The sequence below is a fragment of the Anser anser genome (genome assembly GCF_964211835.1).
Source record: "Anser anser genome assembly, chromosome: 2".
NCBI lineage: Eukaryota > Metazoa > Chordata > Aves > Anseriformes > Anatidae > Anser > Anser anser.
In genome coordinates this window covers 121,373,236-121,397,549 of record NC_139721.1, presented here as the reverse complement: position 1 = coordinate 121,397,549, position 24,314 = coordinate 121,373,236, and the positions used below count along the sequence as shown (strand labels likewise).

The window sequence follows — 24,314 nt, the reverse complement described above, 5'->3', positions numbered from 1 at the left end:
GCAATATTTGAGAACTGACTAGGCCTTACATGCCCAGACAATCACAGAGATAATACACTCAAAAATCCACCATGCTTGCCTATGTGAGCTGGAAAAATCTCTACTGCTCTTGGGCTTGGTTGAATTCAGACTCAAGCATCAGATGTCTAAAATAATTTTCTGCATTGGTTTACTCTCTTCCTGGCTACAGCAAAATGAATAATCCATGCTTCAACAGAAGGTAAAAACTTCTACTGCAGAATATATCAGGACAAATATCCTCTGGGAGGAGTCAGGCAGGGATTCTTCCTCACCTCTGTAGGCAGCCAACTGGGGCCCTTGAGTAAGGAATTTGATTATACTCATTACCTTAATGCCAACCTGCAAATGTCTGAGTGGGCAGGGTGTAATTCAAGCCATCTTGTTTCAACCATAATGGAAGAAGTTGCACAGATGCGTCATTCTAATGGATGTTGGGCTCAGGGGATCACCAGGGGATCTAGCCTGATGTGACCCTTTCCCTCCCTGTTTGAAGCTGCTCTGGCCATTAGAAGATCTCCTAGAAACCAAAGTAAAGCCCATATTTAAGAAAGACAACCAGTTTTTAGGACAATATCAAGCAACGGTTAAGTGCACCACCTCCCTTCGTAAACTCTTGGAGTTTAATTACCTTTACTGCTAGGAAATTGCATCTGATTTCAAGGTTGATTACATCTAACCTTAAACTTCCAGTCACTGGATTTAGTTGTACTTCTGTCAGCAAGACTGAAACAGCTCACTGCTGTTATCTTTTCCATCTCAACCTTTTCTTGAGTAAGTGAAATATGTCCAGCTCTTTAAGCCTGCCATCTCAAGATGTGTGCTTGACTTGCAAACTATTTGGATTTTCTCCAATATTTTCTCATCTTCTTTAAAGTGCAAGCACCAGAACTGTGCTTGGTATTTTGGAAACATGCAAGGACTGTGCTGAGTCCTTCCCACAGCATTGCACTGAGATCTCATGTTAGGGGTGATTATTCAGGGTAATCGCTTTTTTTGTCATTCCCCAAGTCTCTGCTTTCTGAGACAGTGCCCATTCCTACAAGCTTTTGGTTCCCAGAGGTATTAATTTGCATTTGACTGCATTAAAATGAATTTAGTATGCAGCTTGTTGGACAGTGATCATTTAGCCAAATCAAATCACTGCAGAAGTAATATATCTTGTTTATTTACTGTGCTAAAATACACTGTGTCATATGCAAGCCTTAAAAGCAAAGATTTTATCTCATGGCCTGGTCTGCTGAAAACAATACAAAAATGTATTAGGTGAAGACTGTTTCTGACTCTGCTGAGAAAGCTCCCTACATTGAACGAAACCTCCCCATTAAAAGACTACATTTTGAAATTTGTCAGTGAGATACTTCTTAATCCTCGTAATGTGTGACCTGTTAATTCCATGTAATGCGGGACTGGAAATCAAAATGTCATGTGGTATTAAGTCAACTGCCTTGCAAAAATCCAAGTCTGCCCTATCAATACAGCTGCTTTTCTCATGCAGACCTGCAATGTTTTGTATACATCTTCTAAATAACCAAAACCTCCGCAACTACGTCTGACAAGATCTGACTTCTACTAACCCATTTTGATTAGCATTAAACATATGTACTATCCACTTCTTTTTCTAATAGTGTCCTAGAAATGCATACTATTTTGTGAGCAACCCAAAACACCAATTTCAAGCAATGGATGGCTCATAGCAGAAAATTGTACTTCACCACTTATATTTTGCTCTAAATCAGAGCTAGGTGGAGTATGAACTGAACTAGCTGAGCTTTTTTACAACTGCTGTTTCTCTTTCAGAGCTAATGAAATATTGACAATAGAAGGATTTTCTGTTATTTAAAACAGGGAAAGGGGAGTATACGCACAACTAGCAAGATCTTTCAAAATGACAGAACTTGCCAAATACAGGAAAACAGAAGCTACTGGTTTCAGGCCCAATCCTCAAATCCACGCAAGAGTAGCAGTGCTTAGAAAACAAGATGGACTCTGGAATGGTGCACATTTCTAGGACAGGTATTAAGGAAGATGAAATGATGCAAAGGATTTGCTGGCTGCCTTCAAAGAACACTTTTCTCCATTATTAATCTTCTTGGGGCAAAACCTCAACATGTATAAATGCAGTGGTGGTGCCTGTGGGCTGAGAGGAGTATGGAGATTGTTGGCATCACTGACCTAGAGAGACAGCAGAAGCAGATAGCCAATTTAAGAGTATGGCTATAGTGTGAACACTAGAGTCTGTGTTGCTTTTAGTATTCCCAGAAAACAACATTTCACGCTTTCTGCTGCTGTTATGGCTCAGTGCAGACTACTGCTCTGGGTCCTGCCTGTGTGCTCCCTTTGAGCATGGAGTAATCCCAAGAATGTGCTGCTGATATATGTCTTTGCACTGTCCTCTACAAAAATTCGCACTCTGGCCCATGAACAGAATAAATACCCCCTCTAAACTCCTAACCACATGCTGACAGAGGTAAGACAGTTGTGAGATTTAGTTCTTGGAATTATCTACATCTAGAATATGGATTTCATACATTGTTGGCTATGAAAAGAATTAATCCTCTAATGAAAGGAATATTAGTTAATGGATAAGGAGAAGGTCATTCGATTGATCTCAGCACTGGAAGAAGCAGTGTTCTTAGCTGATTGTTGCACAAGGTTATGAATTTCTGGGAAACTTAAAGGACTGATAGCATTGGATCATCCTTTAATTTAGCCACTGAAATATTTCATGAATGTTTATAATTTTTTAAGGATGCAATCCCGCATAGTCTTATTTGTATGAGTAAGTCTTAATCACAAAGAGTCTTGATGAATTATATTGGTTTATTTGCATCAGAAAAAATAATCTTATATAAAGTTTGGTTGTACTGGGTCCTTATATATTTATAAACACTGGTCAAAACTATTTTATGAGGAAAGTTTAAGAACCATATGGCATCTATGGCATCACCTACTATTTTATGCTCCTTAATTTTCGTATCTATGTGTAGAAGTCAGCAAGTGTTAGCAGTTCCTTTCTTATCCAAGGGCAGTCAAGTGACCTTCTCCTTCTCCGTTAGACTTAAATTCCTTCCTAACAGAGGATTAATCCATTCACTTTTACTTATCATGTAAAATGGATGTGTGAGCCAATAAGACAATGAGTAAATCTGCTACTGGGTCTGTTCATGGAGCATATTCTCAAGAATTAAGAAGTTTCTTGCACCTAGAATAATAACACATTCTTCCTACTGTACATGCAGCCAAGTGAGGGGGAGCATGACATCAGCTATATTTCAGTTCTTAAAAATCTCTGACATCTTTAACCGTAAGTAGCTGTGCATCCCTTCACAGTAATTTTCTCAAGAAAAATGACATTCTGCTCCTTTATAAGGTATCCTAAACACCCATTAATTTCAACTGAAGTTATAGATGCTCAGCTGCTCTCAGGAACGAGTCTTAGAATACAAACTGCCAAACCAGCTACTCATGTGCAGCTAGTCATAAAACTTTTTTTGTTTATGAGCTGCAATTTCAACAACAAAAAAATAATATTTCTGTCCTGTGTGAGGTTCTTTTTTTCCTTAACACAAGCAATCACACATAAGTCAATAGGCTGAATAATATCATGGATAGCGTAAAGTCATGCAAGCTAGCACCTGTCTTCCCTTATATTGTTATGATATTTAACTATATAAATGGTTCTACAAAATACAACTAGGGAGTCAATTTTAAAGGGAAATAACCACATGGAAGACACAGCTTTTTTATCTAATCAAACACTTTCCTTCCTTCCTCCCTTCCTCCCTTCCTTCCTTCCTTCCTTCCTTCCTCCCTTCCTCTCTCCCTCCCTCCCTTCCTTCCTTCTTCTGTTGAGCCAAATGAAAAGCAGATCTGCTAATCTTCTTTTTCATTTAAAAAATACTTAACAGCAGCAAGTCACTCCAAGAAGGCCTGCAGGCTTGCAATGCTTCTGACATAAATATTACTACTGTGGGTATGAACAACCAAATACATCCATCCTGGGTGCAGTACCCTGCTGCCAGAAGCTTATATTCTGAACAGGGAAAATATAAACACAAGCTGAAGAAATGTCTCCTGCACATTAAATTTTGGGTTTGCAGCAATGATTAATGTTTTTCTACTGAATTAAAATGAATCTAAGTCCATTTCTGTCATAGGAATAAAACTCACAAAGCCTGAGAGTCATTTCCCATTGCAAATAATTCAGGGCTGGCAGTTCAGTCCTGGCTCCTTCTGGTCACTGACTTTGTAGGACAATGCAACTCATTATAAGAAGGAATGTAAGCTTATGTAGTGAGTTTTTAAACTGGTTATGTCTTCAAAGCTGGGTTGAGTCAATCACTGAGTGTGAGGAATGTGTAAGAAACTGGCAAAAGTGATTTTATCAACTTTCGTCATATTTGTTATTTCCTCTTACACTGATAAGAATGTAAAATGATAGGCATACATAAAAATGTTCATGAGCCAATTTGCAAATATTCCTAAGAGCAAAGAAAGGGGGGTTGATGTAATACAAAGGTCTGGTCCTACGTTAGCTTACTAATATGACTCTGACAGATTATTCAGGAGGGTAAGTATATACTTGGTTAGAGACTCCCTCGGCTGATGCTTAATGATGGAGAATGGCATTTAGCTGTGTATTAATTGCATGTTTTTCCTTCTTACCACCTGAGAAATACTACCTATCTATGGCCATGACAGCACTCCTTCTGACCCAGCAGTTTCTTTTTAAATGACCTATATGGAGATAGTGCAGTTTTGAATAGTTAGAGGCAAAAAACTCCCAAGGAAATCCAAACCATTTCATTTTCTGTTCTGTACAGCGTCTTAGAAGGTTTTCACCTTAAAGCAAATAAATAAGATAGCAAGCGGAGATGAATCTTTCCAAATCCCTTCTACTGAGGCACTCTCAGCTGGAGACAGATAACAGAGACCTTTGCTGCACGGGGTAAATAGGAAGTTTATTTTGGAGAGATAGCGTAGAAAATTGCCAAAGTGCATTTGAGTGAGAGAGGGTGATGCTGCTTCGAGCCTGTATTTCCAAAGTCCATTTCACCAGAACCTCTCTGGGTTAGAGGAGAAAGTCGCCCTAGCAGGAATCATGATGCAGTCCAAGAGGGGTTTCTACGCGAGGCTGCTCCAAAGGGGCGCCGAGGCTGGCCGCACGGTAGGCTCACCTATTCCAGCAACAACTCCGCGGTGCGGCAGGAAGTTTGCAAAACCGAGTTACCCTCTGCTGGCAGAAACACTTTTGCCTTTTTATTTGTTATTACCTTCGGAGCGGCAAACCAGCGAACCTACTGATGCGACCCCTCGGGGCCGCGCTCTGCCCCCCGCACCCCTGCCGGCGGGGAGAGCCAGCACCGCGAGGGGACGGTCCCCGCCGGCACCCCCGCTCCGGGGGAGCATCTCTCCCCTCGGGGGAGCATCCCCCCGCCGTGCCTGTGGCAGCGGGAGGGGAGTCTCCTCCTTCCTCCCTCCCACCCTCTGCTCTCTCCTCCCTCCCCGCCTGCCTGCAGCCGCAGCGCAGGGGCAGGAGGGAGCGGCGGCGGCGCAGGCAGAGCCGCCCGGCGGAGGCAGGAGGGCGGCCGGGCGGTGGCTGCGCCCCGGCCCCCCCCCGGCCCCGGCCCCACCGCCCCCAGCCCCGGCCCCGGCCGCGCCGCCGGCAGGCTCCGCCCGTCGCTCCCATGGCGCGGCGGCCCCGCGCCAGGTGAGGCTGCGCTGCCTGTTGCGCCGCTCCGGCCGGGCCGTGCCGAGCCGTGCCGAGCCGAGCCGTGCCGTGCCGTGCCGAGCCGCCGGGGGCGGCACACCGCGAAGTTTTGCGGGAAGGCGCCGCTCCGCGATGTAAGTTGCGGGGTCGTGCGACTCGGGGTGGGGGGGGGAGGCGGCAGAACCGGGAGGAAACTCGACGGGGACGGAGGGAGGGAGGCGAGCAGCGCCGTGCCGAGCCGTGCCGTGCCGAGCCGAGCCGAGCCAGGCACAGATCGGCCAGGGCCCCCGGAGATGCTCCCGGCTGTACCAGGGGCGGCGGGGCTGGGGCTGCGCCGAGGCGGCGGAGGAAGGGGGAGAGAAGGGGCGGGGAGGCTGCGGGGAGGGGGCTGCCACCCCCTGCTCGGCACCGAGCGAGGGGCTGAGCCTCGCGGCCCCGATCCCAAAAAGCACAGCAAAAAGCGCACCCCTCTCTTTGCCCGCCTTGCCGGGAGGACGCCGTTTGCTCTGCCCCGGGGTTTTTCCACTTTGACACCTACCGGGACCAGTTGCTGCCGAGCAGTGGTGGTGGTGGTGATGAGGAGGAGAGGGCAGCTCCCTCTGAACGCGAGCAACAAATGGCAGCCGGGCTGCAGGGGCAGCGGCGGAGCTCGCTGCGCCCAGGTGAGCCGCACCGCCTGGCCCCGCAGCCCGGGGAGGCACCGGGGGGCAGCTGCAGCCCCCCCGGGTACAGCCCTGCGGCCCCCGGCCCGCTGAATTGGGGTCCCGCGGGGGTGGGGGGCTCCGCAGGGGGTGGGAGCCCCCAGCAGGGCACGGCCGCGACCCTAAAGCCGGGGTGGAAATGCCCCGGTGCTTGCGGTGGGGATTTGGGGTGTGTGTGCCAGAGCTGGGAGCGGCAGGCTCTTCCCTCGCCTTCATGGCAATGCGCACGGCCAGGATTTCCCCTCCCCAGAAATTTGGAAAATACCTCAGATGTGCCAACGGGGTTTCTTCTTCTCGGCTTCTTCCTTTTAAAATTTTTAAGATTTTTAGAGCGCCCGTTAGGAAATGGCAAAGCCGTTCAGGCTGCAGGTTATCACCCGGTCTTTCTGAATGTCCCTAGAGAGCAGAAATGGTGTGACAGCGAAATGAAAAGAGCCAAATAACTTGAAAAGCATGGATAAACCAACTACTTGCAAAGTCAGAATGAAAGCCGGGCAAACAGCGTTTACTGCTTGCTTCAAAGAAGTGAGCCCAGAGGTATTTACGTATCTATGAAAATGACAAAATAAGCTAATGCTTTTGAAGCAATTGTAATTGTTTAAAAAATAATAACCATGAGAAAACATTACAGATTTGTCAAGGGAAGGAAAATGAGTAATTTTAGAGGATAGCCTTTTCTGAATGCTGAAAAATAATCGGGAGCAACTTCTTCTTGTGGTCATCTGTCTAACAATTTTTACATTGAAATTGCAAGGTGTGTGTCACGCCCCTCCGCAAGCAGCAACTTGAAGGCTTTCATACATGAAACCAGAGTGTTCATATGGCTTGTGTTTTAGTATTTTTCTCAGCAACTTAATTAAAAGGACAGGCACACAATGGGTTTCTAGTTTGATTTAGAGGGAAAGAACAAAGTAATTAAGCTGTAGAATAAACTCATTTGCAAAATCTATGCTACGTTCAGAGTCTGATTTTCTAGTTTAGTTTCTGTATCTGGCTTGGAATTAATGATACCGGTGTGATTGCTTAGCTGATTCCGCAGCCCCGACTTGTGCAAGTTGCCATGGGTTTCTATGGGATTACTCCTACAGGTAATCCTCTGATGACTCAAGCCAGCGGGACTGGGCCCATTGTCAGATAGTTCCAGCATAGGTGCCGCGTGGGGACGTGCCTGTTGGTGCTGATGGGAGGGCTTTGGCTCCAGTAGAAGAGCTTGGGGTTAAGTCCAGATCTGTCACATTTATTCAGCTATTGCTGGCTGGGTCACAGCCCTGATCTCGCTTTCTCTGAGGTTAGCTGTGAAAGCGGTGCTGACTTCGGTCTGAGAAAGGCGATCTCCTGTGGATGGTTGTCGTTTTCCATTGACCCGCGGTGAGTTGACGCTGCTCAGCATCTTGGGGATCAGGGCCTGAGTGAATGAGAAGGATTGTAGCTGCTGCTATCGAGAATCAGTGTGTTTTGGCTCAAAGGAGAGATCAAAATCAAAATAGAAATACCATTTAATAGGCATATGTGTTTGTACTCTGGATCCAATCCAGAGTACTAGTAAATCATGCGCTAGTAAAGTCAGTGAGAGCTTTGCTACAGATAAAAACAATAGCAATATGTTTAAGGTTACATTTGTGGTTTGTCTCTGCCATGTGCTCTACAGGGTCCTTATTTAAAATCTTTTGGAAGATGGGAGTCTTCTGCTCATGCTGAAGCCACGTTAGAACCTGATAACTTCAGAGCAAACACATCATAAGGCAACTCAGGAAATAATTGCCAATCAGTAGAATTGAAACTTATGAAATTAGCCTTATTTAAAGTGCAAACTTGGGTGTCTAAACCTAGAGAAAATGTATTTTTTCTGTTACAGAGTCACCTTTAGATGTTCACTTAAATAATAAGGCACCTCTAAGTCTTGCTTTTAAGGAATTTCCTGTTTCTTCAGTAGGAATATTTATATGAGTAACACAAGGGATTATTTCACTGGCAGGAAAGTATCAAACCCTTTAATGAAATGAATAATTTAAGAAGCAGGAAAATGTGCAGAAATACGTGTTGTTACCATTCCAGTTAATTAGATGGTGGACTAAGGAAGCAGCTTTTCCTCAGTGTAGAATATTGTATTTGTGATCACTTACAGGATTTAAATGTAAGTATAGTCCTTGTTGTCATCTGCATGTGTGGTCTTTGGATCAGTCCTGGTTTGAGAATGTGGATTAAATTAGTGTTATGTGGCTAGCAAAATAATCTGCAGTTTTGCTTCATCCAGTACATTTTTTTAGTATAGGTAAAGAAAAATCTTACAAAGCTATGAAATTCAGAAATTTATAATGCTAAAGAGAACCTTATTTTAAAAGGATGATGTTTTGAGCCAAGAATAAATTATTGGAGTTCATGGAACACACAGCATTTACCTTGGCTTGTTTGACCAACTCTTTTTAAATATTAGCTTATTTACTAAAAGTAACCTCCTGCAAGTGCAGGCTTGGTTGAATACTTCAATGCTGGTAAGAATCAAAAGTTAATACATCTACAGAAACTCCAAGCAGTAAGAATATAAGAATTTCTCAGCACACTCAGTAAGTATTTTTAAGTGGATTACTCTCTGAAGTGTATGCATGAATAAGGTTGCCATCTACTCTTAAATCCAATGTGGTACAGGTGAGATAGCATTAAATTCAGAGGTCTTCTCATCTGGAGAATTTAATCTCTGCTTCTAATTTTAATCCAGCACCTTTCCTAAGGGGTTTTCTGTGCTTCCTCTGTCCTGGTGCAGTTTGTTAGTCTGGATGCACAACGGAGAGCTGCGTGCATCCGGGGGAAAAAGCGTGGTGTGATAGCAGTTTTACTCACTGATTCATTTGAGCTCATGCTCTAGATAAACAGTTGCCAACCCCCCAGTGGAGGAGGTTCTTGTTACTTCACAAAGGTTAAAGATGTATCCTCCTGCTTCATCAAAATTTCTGTGGTTACTGGTGTCTGTGTGTCCGTACTTTCCACTGGTGGCTGGCGTTGTTTATCCCTATAGATGAGGCTGTGTTTGTAGCCTGCATGGGCATGTTTTACAGAGACCTAGGTTGAACTTTGAAGAACACAGCCCTTACTGCTACTGAACAAGAAATTAGCTTTTTTTCCTTCTCTCCTGGGTATTTAAATGTTCTATTGTGTTCCTTCAGCAAGCAGGTTTGTTTTTAACATTAGCTTCTTTCCATGCTGACTCCAATGCTGGACATGGGGAAAGCCTTTTACCATAAGGATTGGCACAGCTCCTGAGTCCTGCTTTCTATCAGCAAGGAAAAGGCAATGCTAGCTTAATTATTATTTCTCTCTGGACAGTGTGAACTTTTATAAGGATGAAAATGAGAATGTTTAACTTTAGCCTTTCTGAAGGATGAAGTGGTTGGTGGGGTTGCAGCACAGCCCTTTAGCTCAGCTCCCTGCTGTGCCAGGGGCTTGCCCAGGGACTTCGGAAAAGATGCTGTAGGTGGGCAGATTCAGACGGCTTCAGCCTTGCCGAGGGAACGACAGAACGGACTTAGCTTTTTGTGTCTCAGCTCCACAGATAGAGAGGAGATAAAAATGCCTCTTGAGTAAATGGTGCTGGTAAAAGGCCTTTTCAGAGACACATTCAACTGGGTAATTGGAATTTACTTGAACAGAGATGAAAATTAGCACTACAGTTCTTGATGCACTTCATCATGGTTTACCTCTTGCTTTTCAGGATCAGTTCAACTACCTAGTGTGTGTTTAAAATATATTTCATCCAACATTAATAACAGTTTCATAAAGCTGCTAACTTACCCTTTGAAAAGAAGAAGAAAGTTTATCTCTGCCTGCTAAATAGTACTATAAAGGTACAATAACAAGAGAAAGTGAAAGGTGATAGAAGTGACTGATAGCACATAAATGGGTTGCTGCTCCAGCCTGGAAGCAGCAAAGCAAATGGAGACTATTTAATTATTTAAGGAACAATAAATGAAAAGTCTGGTTATACAGTAAAAGGAGAGACAAACAATAAACAGAAAGTTGAGAGAGGGAAACAGTGTGTAAGGAAAGTAGAAGGCAGACGGGCAGAGATCAAAGGGGCAGGGGATGGGCTTACATTTTCTATAGAGCTTTTGTTTGGAAAATATTGTCTGTATAAATCTGTGCATTGCAGCGCTTGCATAGCAGCCTGTCTTCTGCTCAAATTGTGGGAGTCTGACACAGCATGTTCTTCTCCTGGGGGCTGCTCCATGTTCCTGCTTCTTCCTTTGGATGTACAACCACAGTGAATTGGGAGAGTGTTTTTACAGATGTGTGTCTTGGTGACAGACTGTCCTAAGAGGTATACTTTGTGGATGCTGTTAGTTTTAATGGCGTTATCATTTTCTCTTCTGTCAAAGTTGCCGTGAAAGTTACCTCTCCCTCCTTCCTCCAGCAAATAATAGCATTGATTTTAAAGGCAGACTTTTTTTTTTTCCAGTTTACCAAAATTGGGTTACATACTTTTGCAACTATACTAGCTAAAGTTGTTTTGTATGTAAATATTGTGGCTATTCAGCATTTCATTAGAGAGCTTGATGGACTACTTTATAGGTTTGTCCTGGGAGTTAATAGGACACATGAAAAGCATGGTTTGTTTGTTTGTTTTAGTTTTTGTTTTTCCCACTCATCTAGATTAAAAATGTGTATTGCCTGGATAGAATTTGCTTCCGTATGTACTTCGTATGAAGTATTTTTGTAATATTTAAAAAATATACAAATCTAATTGCATGTGAATAATATGCAGCCTTTGCAAAGGGTGAAGCCTTTGGGCATTCAAATGAATCAATGCTGTTTGTTATTGCAAAAAACCATCATAATTAAAAATAAACAAAAGCACTGGGTGTACAAGTTTCAGTTTGTGCAAGTACTGTTCTTCCCTAAAGAACAAAATGTCTAATGTATATTGAGATTTGTTTTAGGCAAGTGCTCCTTCTTATTAGAAGAGGAACTGCAACAAAAATCTTCTGTGAAGTTGCTTGCTAGATTGTATGTGGTAAATGAAGTAATGGTCGTTATATATTTCATTGATGAAACTGTGGCTTATGAACATTAAAAACAACCAAAAAAATGTAAGCTATGTGTTTACATTCTTGACTTTTTGCCTATTTTTATTACATTGGATAATGAAAAATGATTCCATTTAGAATTCCATTTGAATTATTTTTTAATTCTTCCCATAACAGTATATGTGCATTTTTTTAAATACAGTTACCTTTAAAAAACAAACAAACAAACAAACAGATTTTCATACCCATCTAAAAACAGATTCTGTAATACATTTTTAGTCTGAAGTTTTTATTTTGAAATGGGTATGTGCTCGTATATTTTTCTCTGTCCAGGGAAAAAATGGTATTTGCCAAGAAGAAAAAATTTGAATAGATATTTGCAAATTTAGGAGTTCAAAAAGAGGGAAAATAGTCAAAGGCAGGAGGCTGCTCACAGGGCCAGGAATCGCTAATTTACAAGGCTTGGTCTTTCAGCAAGTGTGGCTAGGGTTTGGTAGTTTGGTGTTTTTTGTTTTATTTTTCCCTAGATATGCTGTAAATGGTCTTTAAAATTTATTTTGATTCTCTGTATTGTTAAACATAATTTATCATTATTAGTGTCAAAAAAGAGAATGACCCTTAGTTCTTTTTTTCCTGAAGTGAACAGAGTGCAGCTGCCATTGCAACCTTCAAATAGTGTGAGAGGTCCTGAACATCCTTTTTTTTGCCCTTGTTTCCGGCTTTGTTGACACAAAGTCATTAAGATGAAAATTGGTGATTTTTGAACAGTCTATTTTTAACAAGTTTATAATAGGATATTACTGTTCATGAATATGTGTCATTCCTAACCTGCGGAAGCACTAAAAGGGAAGGCATGTGTCAGAGGGAAACTTCTTTCAGTACTCATTTTCGGATTTTGCTGTTCTCTGGGTGTGTCTAGATCTGTTCTGCAGATAAAAGTATAGATCTTCACTCTGTTGCTGCAAGAGTATCTCCTCCTTGTTAATGCTGAGAAATTCCAGACTGTTTCAAATGACGTTATAAAAAGGGGTTTGAATGGGAAATTGTTCTTTTCTACAACCTTCTAACTAAGAATGAAACAACTCCAGAAACATCGTATCACAGTAAATCCCAGAACTTCACCTCTCAAAGGCTGCAAATTTCTTAAGCACACCTTTTCGAATTGAGTAAAAACATCTCACGTTTGATTTAAAAGCAGCCCATGTATGAAAACATACAACCAACGGACAATCCTTTACCTGTAAGTGCATATTGAGGCTGTTAAACTGAGATGTCATGTTTGTGCAGACCAGATTTCTAATCCCGTTTTTGTTCTTAAGGAGACTTGTCATTGAAAGGTTAATTATTTCTAGAGATTGTATCGGTCATTCACTGTTTTCAGAATCTTTTCACAGTTTTTGCCCTTTGACAGAAGACATTGTGTATGTATTCTGCTCATCATTTTCATCAATTACATGGTATGCTTATTGGCAGCTCTCATGCATAAATACTTATTTTGCTAGAGTAAGAGATGACAGGATTTAGACATGTAAGAAACCTCAGTCTTTGGCTCAGAAAAAATTCTTGATGGATACAAATGGTATTTCAATAACTTTCGATCCAAAAACTTTTCTTGCAAAGCGACATGACTGTTCTTCTTGCCAGTCACGGCAGGTGCTCCATCTGTACAAATACTGCCTAATTTGAACCAGTCAAGTGTAACATTTTTTTTTCCCACTATCTGCCACATTTTCAACAAATTTTCTCAGTTCTTTAAACAAGTGTGAGGCAGCAGTGTGGAACAAAATGGACAGAGGCCAAGCAATTCCCTTAATTATAGCAGGTTTTTTTTTTTTAACACATTGAACAACAACAGTCAACTGTGCGGTGTCAGTAGCATTGCAGCTTCCCTTGGTGGTGAACAAAAAAAAAAAATGCTTGCATGAATCTGTTAAAAATTGAATCCATGCTGTTGCATCGTCTAGGATTATCTCAGCCCTTCTCATTGTCATGCTGCATGAAGAGCTATGGACATATCAGCTGTGTGCTGCTCTTTTGATCTGGTTTGTGCAGCAGTAGCTGACATACCCTCTTGCCTGCTGTCTTTGTTGCCTGAGAACGGCTCTTTCTTGTAGACTGGTAATTTGCTATTTGCTGTTACACCTTTGCTACTGTTTTCAGTTCACAAATGTGGATTTATTTTATTTACAGACAAAAAGTTGTTGTGCTTGGTGCCTTTCTTGATATGAAATCAGACTGCAGATTAGATCCAATAAAAGCTTCTTGGCATAAATGAGGTTGTGTAAAAATATCATTCAATTTTTGACTTTCAGTATAGCTGTGTCACTGTGGCACACAAGCACACTTTGACAGACTGTGCCTTCTCCAGAGCAGAATGTAGCCTTCCCAGGGAGAAATTCTCTCCATGCACTGTCATCTTCATGTGCTTTTGTCTTAATATTTTCACTGCAACATGCACAACTTGTGAAACAATGCTTTGATGATAAGTAAATTGCTTTAAGAAGTTTATGGGTGTTTGGGTTAGCTGGGGAATCATTAGAAAAAATTAGGTAAATGAGGATGCTGCAGGTTGCACAGCTCCTTTATTTTCCTCCTTCTATAGAGACACAGAGTGGGTAAGCTGTGGCCTTCCGTATGTTCCCCAAAAGAGTCTTGCTGACTGTAGTTATTGTGTCCTGTTTTTTTGGTGTTTTAATAGAGCAATTTTAATCATGTGTGCTAAAATTGCTAGTTTTAAATTCTGGCTCTAAAAGCTGTGGATTGCAGCTTTGAATCCTGTGTAGTCACTTGGGCTTTTGCAAACAGACTAAAATACTCTCAGGCTTGCAGAACAGTGCTTTCCACCCGCTCCATGCAGCATCGGTCATTAACTTCATTAGTGCAAAGCAATTGGGAACAAGGGGCTGATTCTGTGACCCTGTGTTCTTCCATTCACTTGGCTACTGTACCAAGTACCCATCCCAACTTCTTGTGCGTCTGCTGTTTCCTCAGTTAAATATATATGATTAGTATCTTTCTTCTAAAAATATATAAAATATATGGTTAAAAATGCTGCTGAATTTAATAAATGTCTGTTTTGTAGTAGAAGTAGCATATTTGTAAATGCAGATGTGATGTGTGTATGCAGGAGCTAATGGAGCTCTACAAGCATGCAGTCTCAGCCCTTCTGACCCGGTTATTTCTTAATTTTAGAGCACAGAATTGCAGGTAAAGGGCACTGACAAGATAACTTTCTAGTCACTTAAATATCATGGCCAACAGAGGAAGATTTAACTTCTAAGGACCACGTATTAGGGAAGTGCACTTCAATATTCCTGTCTAGGAAAAAAAAATGGAAAAAGAAAAAAATAAGCATTTTAATTACAGATACTGAGCATGTTGGGATCAATCAGTGTGAGTAAATGGAGGCTGACTGCTGAGGTGGAAAGTTTGCCATAGTGAAAATCAGAGATTCGTGAGGGGTGGGCTTCTGCTGCCTACCCTTTTCTTCACTGTTTTCACCCATACACCTTGCTGTTTGTGGTGTTTCCTAGAGGCACTTTTGGATAGAAGACTTGCTCCTGGAAATTGTTCCGTTTTGGCCTGAGAAATCAGCTGTAAACTTTGTCCCTTCTCCAATATAACCTAGACTAGATGCTTTTATTTGACAACTTAATAATTGTACCTAAGCTGCCTTTGAAAATATTTTGTACTTGGATTTTATTAGTCTTGAATATATTACTTTCTCAAGAGATTTTTATAGTTCTTACTAAATAAAGAATGAACCTGGAAAAAAGGAAATTAGAAATAAGTGCTCTGTGTCTTCACTTCCAAAACAAAATCTGTATAATAACATGTAAACTTTATTATCTGTTCATCATTTTCACACCAGAATGGGAAAAAAAGCTCCTTGCGTAAACCCACTGAAACCTGTTTCCTGTGCCATAGCCTTTGCTTTTTCAGTTTAGAGAGGAACACTGAATTCCTCAAATATGATAAGAAGAAAATTACTATTCTGTTACTTACTATTACTACAACTGTGGTAACAAGCAAAGAAAACACAGGGCTGAAAGTCAGGTAACCTGCTGCCCTGCAGCAGCAGTGATGCTGGAAGCTTGATTTCAGCATTGTAAGGGTAAATGGGCGGTGAGCCCTGCTGTCACAAGGGTGGGATGCACCTATGAGCATGCCTGAACACTGCTTTGGGGAACAGCTTTTTACTCCAGGGACTATGCTTGACATTAAAAGTTCACCTTCAGTCCTTACACTGTGCTGTAGTTCCTCTTGCTGGCGAAAGCCTTGGCTTTTTAGATTAGGTGTTTGACCTCTATTGAAGTGCAGGTTCCTTTGAAGGCGAAAATCCATTTCTTTGCCCATCCAGAAAAAAACAAAGCAAAACAAAGAAACAAACAAAAACAACAACAAGACAACGCCATCACCAGAAAAAAAGCCCAAACCAACCAAACGTAAAAGCCAGCCTCTTAGCAATAATCAACCAGATGCAATGGGGTCAGTATTCCTTGGAGTGGGCTTGTATTTGTCAGCTTTAGGGGTGGGATGAGAGGGCAGTACTGTCTATGAAGACCTGAGAGGGATGTACCAGATCAAATACCTGTGTAAGAAGACATGGCTAAAGAAAAGGAGGGCAGAAATATCAGGGCATGCTGAAACGTTTTATGTAAGATTTGTAAATCTCTGCCAGGAGGTAAAAGATAAAACCTCCTGATAATGGTAAAGCATTTCCTTGTTAAGCCTAGAGTTATTTTCTTGGCAGGCCTGTTGGAGGTGTATTCCTGGTCCCAGGGAAAACTGTCATTTTGGGTGTGAACAGGGTATGGGGATTAGTCAGGGCTGACGCATAGACACTGGTACAAGCGGCAAGCTGTGGAGCCCCTAATCCCAGGAAAGCTTCTCAGACAGGAGCTCTGTCTCTCTGTAAAAGGCTCAGAGCCACAGGCTTCCCTGAGAAGTTAGCATCTTAAAAATCAAGTTAAAGGCTGAACTTTTCTATAAACGAGGAGTTTTTTTATTGGATGTGTGACTGGTCCAAAGTATAAAGAGAATCATGACCTGTTGTCAGTACCTGCTGCTGCCAAACTATGCTTACTGTGCTCTAGAATATTTCCATTTGAGTTTTTAACGTGAATATTGACAGTATGAGTTGAAGATGTTTTAGTTGTCGTGGCTTGCACAAGGTTCTAATTCAGGGCTCCAGGAGATCTCCTCTAAAACCTTACTGAGAAAAGTGCTCAGATCTTTTCCCTTAGTGGCGTGGTTTTGGGGAGGGTGCATGGGCGAGCTTTCACTGATCTCAGTAGTGAGGGAGTCCCCTGTGATAGTTGTGCAATGAGGTTCTAAAATCTGTAACTTGCCAGGTGTTTCTTCCCCCTGTCCCGACCTTGTAAATCTTTGTTCCAATTTTTCTCTGGACCAAAGTCATGTTTAAAGAACAAAGTCCATCAGAGATGTTGGCACAACCAAGAAAAATAGTTCTGGAAGACGCGAGTCAGGTTAGGAGGTCTGAAATGGGAGGTGTGTCTTTCCTTTCTCAAGGGAAAATGGCCATTCTGAACCAGAAGGTAAGGTATTCTCAGGTGGTAGTTTAGAAGAGTCTTCAGAAGGCTTAAACAAAAGCAGCACCTCTGTGTTTCCCAATCAAGGATGAAGAAATGTTTTATTGTAGTATAGCAGTGTAGTGAGTTAATCAAAAGCAAACTTTGTGTAATTTTCCTTGCAAATATTTGGACACTTATGAGAGTGTTTACAGTCCCTAACCTTTTTACTATTTTCTTTTTATCTTTCTCTCTTCGTTTTTCATTGCTGCTGCTTTTTGAAAGCTATGTTTTCCCCTGTCTAAAAGGTATCACCTTCAGAGGGGCTTTTTATGGGGAAGAGGAGGCACAGGAAAGTCTATAGGTTCAAATCCAAGACCGGGGTTGTTCAGAGGTGTTCCCATTTGTCATTAGATTGTTATTTGTTTTGGAAACATCAGTATTGCTTTTCTTGCTTGAGAATCACTTGTGTTTAGAGATCTGAGGTAAACCTGCATAAATCTGAGCTCACTGAAGTCGGTTTGATTAAAGTGGGTGTAAACCATAGCAGATGTAAGTGCAGATTTAATGTGCATGCTGTCTCAGTTTGTGACAGTTGTATGCAAAATCATAATGAAAGCACCTTAGGAATGGATAATAATCATACTGATTTGGACACACCATAAATCCAAATGGGAAGTGAAGTATTGTTTCTAACTTGCAATATAAAAATATTTGAAATAACTATTTCTGGTCTTCAGTATTATCTATTGAATTCATATCTACCCTTGTCATCTGACAGGCTACTAAAACAAGATTCTGTTTAAAATGATAAAAGTGACAGCTGTACAATGCATTTTATTCCTGCCGAGCCCTGTGATGTAGTTGGTTTGGGGAGATAGGGATCTTGCTTCACTCGTTCAAGGACAGTCCTTTGGAAAGGATTTGCAGAATTTGTAATTGTGCCCATAAATCCTCCCTCCCCTCTGCATGTATGGTAAAATTTCTGCTGCAACCCTACTGTTCTGTGTTCCAGAAGGAGCAATTCTCTCTTATTTATCGTTCATTCCCTCTTTTTTGAAACCCCAGTGGTTGTGTCCTGCTTGTGGTGAATCCCTCTGCCACTGCAACAGATCTTCCCCTTTTCTGTAATGTTCATGCTCTGTCAGCAGCTCACCCCTTGCAGTTAGTAGTGACTAGGAGAAATCATATGTGCAGGGACCCAAACTCTGCCATTAGCTACACTTGTGAAAACCTGTGGCATTATACAGTTGGCTTGGAAAGACTTAAAAAAAAAAAAAAAATCTCATGAGATCCGCTGCGCTGAAAGTCTCTCTGTAAATGTTAGACAGGGCTGCTGTTTTTGTGCTAGTACATTTTATTTTAAAGCTGTACCCGATCTGCAGTCGATGGAACTGTTTCATAACATTGAAACAGAGGGACAAATTTGGACTATGAGATGTGCTATGCTGTCAGTGGAGCTTGCTACTAAAACTGCCTTTGCTAGGCACAACAGCAGTGTCTGTGCTGTGAGACAGACATGCTCCATGGCAGTGCTCAAGCTGCTGGCCACAGTGTGACCTCCCTCCTTCTCGGCGTGATGTCTTTTGGGAAGGGGCCAGGCCCATCTCCTGGCTGGGGCGGGCGGTGGCAGTGCCCGGAGTCCCAACCCCATCTCCTGGTGCGTGATGGCCCCGCAGCACAGCAAGTCTGAGGTAGCAGAGTTCCTCCCCGGGCCAAGAAAACTGGGCTTAGGGCTGACCCGCTGCTGGCACCACCCAGTACAGAGCAAACACGGGGCTGAAGAATATAAAGAGAAGTTGCTCACAGGCCCTTGGTCTCCAGGCAGACGGGTGAAGGTCTAGGGTCTGGCCAGTGGTGGTGTGGCTGACTGTCATGCCATTTGTGAGACTGCAAGACAGCATATGTGGAGGCGTGTTTATGTATGGAAAGCTCCTTATGACCTATTTGTGTCATGTTTAGTACAGAACAATAGAAAATAATGTGCAGCCTACAGAGAGGTATTATGCTGATCACTGTAGCCACTCTCCTTTGAACAGGTAGCAACTTTGACTCTTACATTCTGCGAGTGTAGAGGATACTGTACTTCATACAGCTGGCACACAAATAACCAAAGAGCTTGGATAGATGTCTAATTCTCCTTAAAACCAACCAACCAACCAACCAACCAAAAGTGTTACAGTAATAGACCTCATCACACATTCAAAGAACCCAGCCTTAAGCCATTTACTTTTCTTCTTGGTTTTTGTATGTTGTGAACCTAGTGATACAACAAGGCAAATTATAAAAAGTGAAGTAACGATGTAATGAGATGTATTATACATGATTCCAGTACCATCATCAGATATTTTTATCTACTTCTGTTTTTTATTTAAAAAAAAAAATCAGAAAGAAGACTTTTATTTTTCCAGACTAAATGCATTGTAGTACATTAATTTTTGCCACTGCTTAATGCGGAAAGGGAGTAGAAAATAATTGAAATTAGATGTGAATTGTTTATGTGTCCAATTAACTGTTGTGAATGGAGGGGAGAGGAAGTTAAAAGCTGCTAATTGCTATGTTTTTTATTGTACTGACTGCATGGCCTGCAGCTAGAACTGTAGGCTCTGGAGGGTAGCCTCATGCCATGTAATGTAAGGGCACTTCTGGGAGGGAAGAGCAAGTATCTGCCAAAACGCTCGCTCCTGGGCTGTGAGGTTATATCTTGATGTTTTGTCATGTTACTGGAGAAAAGTGGTGTTTTCCCTTCAAGGACATCTGAAGATGTTTTATTTATGTTTTATTTTGGTATATCTAAGTAGAAAAAAATAATAGAACAGAAATTATGATGCTGTGGTACACAGCCTTCATGTTTTTAATTCCATTTCCTATATTCAAGGGATTTCCTAGCAAGAATAGAAACCTCTGCAATAACAACTCCTATTTATGTTAATCTTTTGCAATCAGCATGCAGTCTGAAATAATTACAATGAAAACACCCTCTGTTCCAAATGCTCACAACTTGCATTTATTTCAGGCTTTTTTGCATCAGAATTCTGAAAACATAATCCCTCATTCTGCTCTGCTTCATCACCTTTACATGAAGTTATCCAACAGTACCTTTTGTGAGCTTCATTAACAATGGTCATGCCATAATAAATTACATAGTTTGGGAAGTTTTTAATTAAATAAGTTAAAAAATCAATACATAATAAATTTAATTAGGTAAAATTTTCCCATAATAAATTGCCACACAAGGTGTGTAATGAGGTAGACCAAAGGATAATCTATAGTCTGAGGCTTTTGGCTTTTATAGCTTTACTAGCCTAAGCTACAAAATGATTTTTCTTTCTTTTTTTTTTTTTTAATCTTTTTGAAAAATCAGGCATCAAACATACCTTGTTGTGCAAAGTTAGCGGAAGAACAGCAGTTGCTAACAAAGACATGACTAAGAGTCTGTTTGACTCTATGAAGACATCTTCCAGCCTTTCCTATTTCTTTTAGAGCTTCTTGCCCAAGTCAGGGCCATTTTCTCCAGCCTGGTGGTGGCCTTTAGCTCCATTTATTTGTTCTGTGTTGGACAGAATTGGAGGTATTTTTGGTAGAATTAGCTAATGTATATGGTATAAAGAGCACATCCAACACCAAATCTCCATGCCAGTACTGTGTGCATTTAGCTGGCCTGCTTGACCAGGCACATGGGAAGGAAAAGCACAATCAACCTCAGCCCGCATATGCAATGCTATGTAGTTAATCCACAGGTGTCCTCAGCAGCTACCAGCACTTGTTTTTGCTTTCACCTCTTCCTTGCAGCCAGAACTCATAAGATTGCTATAGGGTTACGTGACACAGCCAGGTCACTTGGACCAGATCCAAAAATATTTTCCTTTATATGCAGGGTATGCAGATTCATGACAGTGAATGGTGTTTTGATTTTTGATGATGAGACCATGAGCAAAACACAATGACAGAGGACATGGAAAGGGAATCTTTAAAATTATGAATATCATAGAATCATTCAGGTTGGAGAAGACCTCTAAGATCATCTATTCCTAGTTAACCGAGTACTGAAGTCCACCACTAAACCATGCTAAGTTTTAAATCTAGGCATTTCTTGAAGAGCTCCAGGGATGGTGACTGAACCACTTCCCAGGGCAACCTGTTCCAATGCCGCACAACCCTTTCAGCAAAGAAATTTCTCCTAATAACCAGCCTAAAATATTGGTTTGTGTTTTTCACAGACATCTCTGAATGGTCAAAGGAAGCGGTGAAAAGGGAGTATGCTGGTACATTACCTTCACTGTTTTGATTTGATGATGCATAGAGTCAGAATAATGTTTTGGAGTTGTCTTTCACAAGTGCAAATGGCTGCGTATAGAAGGCTATGAAAAATAATGGCCAGTATCTATATTTCTGGGAAGCTTCCTTTTCTTTTGGTAGTTTAATTGAGAGCTGATGTAGAGAGGCAAGACTGATGTCAGCAACATCATGCTACTCTTTGGGGTGGGTTTCCTGTGTTTTGGGGTCTCCTCCTGTTATTCTATGCTCTATCAAACTCTGAAACCAGGGAATTTGATGTTTGGATGTTCTGTGGAAAAAAAAAAAAAAAAGAAAAAGCAACAGGTCATTTGATGTGTGTGTACATTTAATTAAGGGATGCAAGGGAGCAAAAGATATGTGATGAGGCAGATAAGGGAAGGACAGAGCTGCCAGGTCAGATTGTGACAGCACTGCCTGTGGTGCCGCTGAGAGTGCTGTGTCTGTCCCCTCCAAGTCAGCTGTCACCTCATCTTAGGTCACTGCAGGGGTAGCTCAGTATTATGGGAAGCAGAAAAAACGGAGAAAAAAAGGTCTTTTGCATTTTAATGGTGCCTTGGGCAGTAATTCTGCTTTCTGCTAGATATATGTAATATTTAACCAAGTGAGGTCTGTTGTGAAGGTGAAATGGCATCTTGTCTGAGCTGGTGTATAACTCACGAACCCATAAGCAGGTGGATCTCTGATACAGACTATATACTTAATTGTCCCCCAGAAGACTTTATACAGCATTTCAATATATATAGATATCCCATCTCCCTCTGTCCCTGACTTTTTATCTCAGAAGAGTAACTGCTGTAAATCTAGAGAAGGTAGAAAGACATAAAGTTTATATAGCAGAAGCACACCTGTTTTACAGAAAATGCCACATTTAGGTTTTATGCATCTACCTGAGCAGTTGCCAGACAGGACTCCTAGAATTGGAGAGTATTGTACAGGATCACTGCTGTCATCCTTCTTAAAATTTTAGATAATTTGTAGCAGGCATGATAGTCTGGTGCTGACAATGAGGCAGGACACAGAGATCCAGAAAGCACAACCAAGGTAATGGTAACTGAAACATAAGGGTTGGGGAAACACCAATGCACAGAAAAAGAGGGAAAAAATAGTCAAGAAAAGATGGGGGGGGAAATACGACGTGTTGGCTGAGAAAAGCAGCTCTCAGTAAAAGTGACTTGCTGGGGTAAAAACATACTAAGTGCAATAAGAGGCTCCAGCAGACCTCTCCCCATTGATTTTAGGATCTCATATGTGAAGGTCCTTGGGGAGAGTGGGAAGAAACTCTCACTCTGCAAGTGATACAAATTAGATGGCTGAGGCGGAGAATTACTTTAATTGTATCTGGAAAAGAAGATATTAGAAATTAGTCTTGATGACAGGAGTGTGTCAAATTAATACATTATGTATTTTTGGAATTATACAGTGTGTCATAAGCCAATTCTGTTCCAGGGGAAATGTGACATCTTTTGCCTTTGTGTGAGTTTCCAAAAAGGCTGAAAAGCAAGGAAAATATAAACCAAAATGCGAAGTTGTCAAATGGAGGAGCATGCAAAGAAAGGAATTGACTGTGCCATTTAAACTGTATAAATCAGCGGTGATGTACCCTATCTCTGAAACCCTTCCAGTAGCTCTATGCGTTTAGACTACTAGATTTGTCTTGCATTTTCGGTCTGTTCCAGGACAATGGATTTTACCTTGACCTGTAAAGCCAATCATATCCTTTTACATACCAGTGACTTCCCAGAGAACAGGAGCATAAATCTGCACTGTTGCCATGAGGTACATGCTGTGCCTCGCAGCGGATCTGTTTTTTAACTCTCAAGAATGTGTGCAAGAGGATTTTGCTGGGCTGCTGAAAATATTTGAGTTGCATTTTTACATATCGAAATTTTGTTTCCTCTGCTTCCAGAATATGAACAGTTTAGAAAGGAAATATAGAGCTAACATTTGCAATCTGAAATGTTCTTCCTTTTCAGAAAAATATTGTTACTGTAATCCTGTTGGGGAAGAGGAGCTATCCTTTCCAAGACAGTCGGTATAGGTATGAAAATGATCAAAGGGCTGACAATTAATAATTATCATTCGCTGCTGCTGCTTTGCTTCCAGTATACTGAACATATTTTTTGGTGTGGAATTAAATCCAAGTCTCTCCAGGGGCTATTGGTATTTTGCTAATGCTAAATTAAAGCGTGCCATGTGCTGTGCGCTGGGGGTGGTCAGCAGTGGCTGGACGGAATTTAATTGTGTGTGTGGCAGGGGTGCTCTAGATCACTGCGTGGTAGGTGTGATACAGCCGCAATCTGGTGGGAAAACAACCTTTCACAGCCCCTTGTCTTTTCATGAACAGGAGGGAGACATCCCCTGGCTGCTTTCCACCCTGCCCTCCAGTGAGGTGGTCCAGCTCCTGCAGTGGGCTTCCTCCACAGCCACTGTTTGTTCCTTCAGTTCGTCACCTACCCTTTGTTTTTAAATCTTCCAGGCCGCAAATACTTAAAATTAGGAACAAGTGGATTAGAAGCCATGAAGCAGAGATGGAAGCTGAGCTACCTTAAAAAGGAGTAGGTAAAAAAAGCAGGTCCAGATTGGAGAGGAATGGAACTAGTCTTTATGTCCTTCAAAATTACCTTCTTATTAATTTATTGAAGCATTGGTTTGGAGGTATTGATACAAAAATGTAGTACTGTATCCTTTTTGGGACCTGCTGGTTTATGTTGGAAGTCCCTACATAGCATATCATCCTCTACTGCCCAGTTTTGAGCACTCAGTGTATCTATTTTTTTTCTTAATGAAGTCCTCACCTTTCCTACCAGTGTGTTTTGAGCTTTTTCACCCTACCCAGGCTAGCACAGTCAGTGCACAATGTGCTACAGCATGTTTGAGCTAAAATAGTATTAGCAGGGAGAAAGCCACCAAAATTAAACCTGTGAATCTTGTATCTGAGCCAGCAGTCACTGGGTGAGGAAGTTTCCTGAAAAACACAGATAAAGTCCCTATTCCCAGGCTTTCCTTCTTCCTATTCTCTTTCCCTCACTGAGGG

The 24,314-nt window shown here is 41.7% G+C and overlaps 1 protein-coding gene across 6 annotated transcripts in view; it reads left to right on the top strand.

Moving 5' to 3' along the window:
• Nucleotides 1-24,314, top strand: part of LRRC3B (leucine rich repeat containing 3B) — a 234,364-nt gene that overhangs the window by 182,275 nt on the left and 27,775 nt on the right. The window contains exons 1-2 of one of the 6 annotated variants that reach the window (XM_083825923.1): nucleotides 5,584-5,865; nucleotides 23,254-23,318. The exons of 1 other annotated variant lie outside the window; for it this stretch is intronic. The gene's annotated coding sequence lies outside the window, so the exon portion shown is untranslated. Of the gene's footprint in view, nucleotides 1-4,973; nucleotides 5,189-5,578; nucleotides 5,866-6,374; nucleotides 6,394-6,992; nucleotides 7,801-23,253; nucleotides 23,319-24,314 lie in introns of those variants that run through there. 4 more of the 6 variants (XM_083825930.1, XM_083825932.1, XM_083825931.1 and 1 more) reach the window with 4 other exon arrangements.